A 6,623-nucleotide genomic window follows, 5' to 3' on the forward strand; every position below is an offset into this window, starting at 1 on the left:
AGGATGGTCTCGATCTCCTGACCTCGTGATCCGCCCGTCTCGGCCTCCCAAAGTGCTGGGATTACAGGCTTGAGCCACCGCGCCCGGCCTGAAGCACAGCTATTTCTAAGATCTAGACCAGAAGAAACATGTTTAGAGGGTTCTCATCTGTGGATGAGCAGCAGTTCTCAATTCCACCTGGCAGAGCGCTGCTGGAGGATTTCAGAGACTATGTATCCTACAGCCTTTAGGCCCCTGGTCTTCCTTGGCCTTAGGTTATTTTATTCCTGATGCTGTGGTGCCTAAAGGCAAACAAGTACTTTCACGGGGGTTAATGTAGTCCAGATACACAGCTGTTGTCTAGTATAATGAACACGGATTATTTTTATCCTTATTTTATTTATTTATTTACTTATTTAAGACACCGTCTTGCTGTCACCCAGGCTGGAGTGCAGTGGCGCAATCTTGGCTCACCGCAACCTCTGCTTCCCAGGTTCAAGCGATTCTTGTGCCTCAGCCTCCCGAATAGCTGGGATTACGGGCGCCGCCAGCACACCCAGTTAATTTTTGTAGTTGTAGTAGAGACGGGCTTTCATCATGTTGGCCCGGCTGCTCTCGAACTCCTGACCTCAAGTGATCTGCCCACCTTTGGCCTCTCAAAGTGCTGGGATTACAGGTATGAGCCACCACACCTGGCTGCATTATTTGTATAATCGTAAAGAATGTCATTTTAAAAAGAGGCCAAGCACAGTGGCTCACTCCTGTAATTGAGCCCAGGAGCTCCAGGCTGCAATAAGCGAAGATCACACCATTGCACTCTGGCTTGAGAGACTAAGACTCAGTCTCAAAAAACAGTTTCATTAATTTAATTTTAAAAATGGTTAATAAAAAGAGAACCACAATCTGTATCATTCCACTTATATAAAAGATTAAAATATGCTAAATTAATCTATGCTGACAGCAGTCATTCACAGCGTCCCCCCGCTGGGGCACCGGGGTGCTGGTAATATTCTATTTCTTCATCACGGTGCCCATAACACAGGTATTTTCAGTTTGTGAAAACCGCTCATCCAGCTTTCTGTACATATACTTGAATAAAAAGAGGGACCACAGGGACGATTTGCATGTTTATTTTCTTAAAAGTTGGTCAGTATCAGGCCTTTTGTAGTTATGAAATAAGGAACATGTTGAACATAAAAATAAATTATATACTAAAATATTACAAGCATACAAAGAATATTGATTTTTGCGTATCCAGTGGATACTTCTAACATTCAAAGTAGCACTTGTTAACTTGAGCCTGTAAAAATGTGAAGATCTGTCATCCTTTGCTCAGAATATGTAATACACGCAGCCCAGTGCCCTTTGGAACCACTATCCAACTCTTCCACTCGCATTTCTGTTTATCGGTTAACATGCAAATCTATTAATTCTACGAATCACAAGGTCAAAGAATCGTCTGTAAACTCCAAATGTCGGGTTGGCCTAGTTGAGACCACATAATCTTTACATATCACGAAAAGTGCTTGTGGAAAATAAAAGCGTAGTTCTTGAGACTGGTGGAACGCTGCAGAGGAGAACTACAGCATGAGTGGCCAACTCCAGGGACAGCCTCTAGGACCCCTTCCAAAGCAAACTCTGCTATGTCGGCTACTCTGCTCTGCTCCATAAAGCGCAGCACTAGAGGGCAAGACCAGGCTCCATGGCCTGGAAAATTACTGCAGCGTACTTACCAGAAACCAGCACGGAAGCACTTTCAGAAGACCTTGTTATACAAAGCAGTTATAACCATGCGCAGCATCTGAACAACTCCCAGGACAGGGAGTGGCAGACAGCCCCAGCACCACCAAGCAGGGGAATGGGACCTCAACTCAGATTGAGGGTCCCCGGGTAGTAGGCAGGGTAAAGATGGCAGATGCACTGCTGAGGTTCCACCGGCCACGTCAGCACAGGGACTGAGAGACCAGGGAAAAGAGAAACTCTAAATATGGGAAAGGTCACCTATTGTCAAAAACTGCATTCCTCGTATAGACGATGCCCAAAGAAAACACGCTTACGATTAAAAAAAAAAAAACATTGATGTCTTATCGCTTATCTTCTGTATTTGTATTCAAAGGCTATTGTTGTGTATATGTATTATGGTACAGGGAACAAGAATTCCTACGTTCTATTATTGGATCAGTCCCTGATAAACACAGTATCTGCCAGTGGAAAATATCAGGTGCTTGGAAATTCAGAGCTGACACATTCACAACCAGAAGGTACTTATCTGAGCGCCTAGTGTGTGCCCAGAATTGAATGTTGATTTGAAGACACACATAGTAGCCTGGTGACTGGAATATCAGCATAAAGAGAGGTAAACAGGACACGTCAAAAGGAGCTAGAGGTTCCCTGGGACAGAGAGGCAGCCCAGCCAGAGCGGCAGCAGACACAGTCCCTGCCCACAGGAGCACACAAGGCAGTTGTGCTTGTTGCTTCACTGGGTTTCAACTCCATGCCACACTATCCCTCCTCTGCCCACACATCTGTCTCATGTGCTTCTCCTTCTCTCCCGGCCTGCGTCTCAGATTACTGCTCTGCCCTGTATTACCTCTGTTACTGGAGGGTTTGTATCCTTTCCAAATCAGAATGGCTGTGGTGGCCAGAGCTGCAGTGACTGCCTCATACTGTGGACGTACCTCCCTCAGCCCACTCAAGTCAGCCAGAAGTCACAAAGGCCAACCAGAGAGATGTGGTACAGAGAGAGGCAGGGCAATGAAAGCCAGTGACTTCCTGAGCTTCAGAATACTTTGGGATCCAGCAAGTAATCCTGGCACTCAAATGGGAGATCTCAAAGAGGCCAGTACATGCCATCCTTCTGTCTTGGATTTGAGCCCAAATATCATCCCTTGGCTCTGAGATATTTCATCTCTAGAAACCAATTTTTTTTTTAAGTGGCGTCTCGCTCTGTCACTCAGACTGGAGTGCAGTGGTGCAATCTCAGCTCACTGCAACCTCTGCCTGCCGAATTAAGCAATTCTCCTGCCTCAGCCTCCCCAGTAGCTGGGATTACAGATGCGCACCACCACGCCTGAGTATTTTTTTTATCTCTTTTAGTAGAGATGGGGTTTTGCCATGTTGGCCAGGTTGGTCTCGAACTCCTGACCTCAAATGATCCGCCCGCCTCGGCCTCCCAAAGTTCTGGGATTACAGGTGTGAGCCACCACCCCCGGCCTCTAGGCCAGAACTCTGCCTTCAGATAGAATCTTTGCTGATCCAATATGAACAAATGGGTATAAACCTGCCTAATCAGAGAATCTTTAACTTCCAACAACAATGTGTTCCCAGGGCTGCTTTTCAGCCAGTACATACCAGGATAGCCATACCACTCATTAAAACACTGAAATCCTTATGCATCTGTTAGAACAGTGGCTGCCGCAGGCCCTCTGAGTGTCCCACTGCCACCTGGACCCCTCCCCAGGGCAGCTTCATGATCCAGCAGCTAAAGCGTTAATGTTGGGCTCAACAAGGGGAGCCCAACATTAACTGGTTCAGGGCCCTATCCCAGAACCACCACGCCACACGGAAAGTACTGTTACCCTTACCTGTCCCATTCTACAATGCTACCGTATTCTAAAACTTTCAACCGCTTTCTGCCAGCTACTGAATAGATACCACTCTTCAAGGTTTCTAGTCAGCCTTCCACACACAGCATCATCCTCTATTCTCCTTATACCCTCTGTTTCGCCAAACTCCGCTGCTCAATATTCAAACACAAACTTTCCCCGACGCTGGGTCTTTGTTGACGTTACTCTTTCTGTCTGGAATAGCCTTTCTGTATCCACCAAAATCTAACCAGCTCTTCAAAATGTCCCCAAATGTCACCATTTCCATGAAATATTAGTTGGGAGAGCTGTGCCCCCATTTCGAGAGGTGTCCCGGAAACATATGGGTCTTATGTTTGCAAAACTCAGTGACTGCTTTACATGACAACTACTTCGGTGCAGGCACCTTAGCTTTCCCCCTAAAGCTGTCGATGCTAGAAACCACGTCCTGGTCATCACACCTACATGGCCTGGAACGATCCCTGGCTCAGGGTATGCGCTAAGTAAATATCTGTGTAAATGAATGAGTGAACAGTCCTAATGCTTTTGTCCACTTTCTATTTGTTAAGGATTTTGCTTGTTTTTCTCTGAAGCCAGTTGTGGTTGTAGCTCCTTCTGCACATGGAGCCAAACTGGACATCACCCACATCTTAAACTACGGGGTTATTTCATGGTTGTATCTCCTTCTGCACATGGAGCCAAACTGTACATCACCCACATCTTAAACTACGGGGTTATTTCATGAAGATAAAGAAGGAAGTATGCTCCCTGTCATTACTGGTAACCCGGGAGTTTGTGACTGCCATCTCTCCATACTCTTCTTCCAGCACCAGACCCAGCACAGAGACAGGCAAATGAAAGGTTCCTGGTAATGGGGGCTGGCCTTACAGACGACAGGGAGCTGTGGGTGGTGGAGTGAGTTGGCAGGGATTGCTAGAGAGGGGAGGCAGGGTGGCTTGCTGGAAAGCAGAGCCAACAAGCTGGTTCTGGTTGCTGTGGTTGAGGCCAGGGGTGCAGGCCTGGGAGGTGCAGTTTTACTACCCCGGTTCTTGTTGGTATCCAAGAGTGTGGAGGCTGGGAATGCTAGCAACCCCCTTTCCACCTCTCCTTTCCTAATACCTCCTCCCCGGCTCTCCCTCCAAAGGAATAGCTCTGAGCTGGGAATGAAACCTACAGGAAAAGAGGGAACTTTGATGCAAGATGTCTGGGCTTCTTAACAACAAAAGGATGGGAGACAAGGAGGCAGAAACCACAGCTCCTGTCTAACTCTCATTCCACAGGGAAATTGAGAGTAGAATATAACGGGACAGCCCAGGACAAAAAGACGCCCTGCACAATAGATGAATTTCAGGGTTCTAAGAGGAGAGAGGAAACAAGGTACATCAGTGTGCAAGCTTAGCCTCCTGTTAAAATCCATGAGTAAGGAAACAGTTGATCCTGGAATAGAAGGCTGGGAAGAGTTTTCTGGATAATTGGTTTGGAAAAGAAAACAAAAAATAAGGAAACGCAGTCAGAGAGTTAAGATTCACCTGGGAGGGGAACCCAACAGACTCAAGAATTGATGGCTCGGAATGAGACAGCCAACAGGAGACAGAGGCAGAGGTCGAGCGCCAGAGTGTAAGATTATGACTGTGGCAAACTAGATCCAGGTTTAAGAAAACACACCTGAGGTAAAAGAAAAGTGAGGAGAGGGAGAAAGGGAGGTTACTGATTCCAAGGTCACAAAGCAACTGCTTTCCTCTCTGCTTTTAATTTGTGTACAAGATCCCACTGGTTAAACAAAATGATGGCTACATTGGGAACAGGTGTCACCTCCCAGGCCCCCACCCACACACACTCCAAAGGAGCTCATCCATTTGGGCCCTGAGTGGCCATGGCGGGGGAGAACAGACTCACTCTCTTTCAGAAGGAAGAACAAGGCCCAGAGGAGGGAAGAATTCGCTATGGGCAGGCAGATTGTGGTCATCAGAGGAAAGCGCTCTGCGGTGTGGGGCCGTGGCCCGGGGTGGAAGCCGTGGCTTCCTGGTGATGTGCGGGGCTCTCTGGCCCTGGAAATGCTTGCGTGCAGATCAGTCTTAGTATCCAGACTGAAAGACACCAAAGTCCTGATTTCCACTTGAGAAGCTGTCCTTTTTCCCTTGATTCCCCCGCTAGTTAGTTGCAGAGCCAGTCTCCTCCAACTCACAGCCGAAATTATTTCCATCACCACAGAAAGGTTAGGCCATAAATACACATTTCCAACCTGAACCAGCTCAGCGACTGTCCCTAGTAATTCTGTCTCTTTGGCCACAAGAGAAGGCACAGCACCACACCCAACTCTGGGTAGAAAGCTGACGATAGGTCAGAGTCAGAGTATCTTCTCAGCAACTTGCTCGGCCACTCTGTCTGCGTTTCCCCGAAGCGGGAGGGAAGTGAAGGCATGGGAGGCCACGTGCCAGAACTTTGAACCTCGGCTCCTCGTGCTTGGGTTGGGCACCTGGTAGTAATGGGCGTTTCTCCATTTATTTTCCCAACTATTCCAGGATCTTTATAGCCCCGGACACTGAGTTTTACTTTGTTAGGCCCATCCACAGTACGTTGAAAACCACCTCGCACAGCCATACCTACTGATGTAAAAAGGCAAAGAGACCATGCTCTCCTGTTTTCCTAGGAGGAAACTGAGGCACGGAAATACTAAGTGGCTTTGGCCAAGTTAGAAACAGAAGTAGGAATCTACCTGCTGCCCGGTCCACTGTGCTGTCCATCATCTCCTTAAACGGGGAAGTTTGCTAGATTGCTCAGGGTTCAGAAAAGTAGCAGAAGGGGCGGCCAGAACAGGAGCGAGAGGGCGCCGCGAGGAGGTGCGAGACTCAGAGGAACCGAGGCCGGGGCTGGGAGAGGAGTGACGCAGGGGAAGCGGGGAGGAAAGGGGACTCGCCGAGGTATGGTAAAAAAAGAACCCCCCCTAGATGCAACAGGAGAGGAAACAGAGTGAGCCAAAGAGCAGGGGTGGGCAAAGTTCGGGCTGCGCGGACTGGAGCGCGCGCCTGGGCGTGGACGGCCGAGGGCAACCCGCACCCG

The sequence above is a fragment of the Colobus angolensis genome, unplaced genomic scaffold (genome assembly GCF_000951035.1).
Source record: "Colobus angolensis palliatus isolate OR3802 unplaced genomic scaffold, Cang.pa_1.0 Scaffold437, whole genome shotgun sequence".
Lineage (NCBI taxonomy): Eukaryota > Metazoa > Chordata > Mammalia > Primates > Cercopithecidae > Colobus > Colobus angolensis.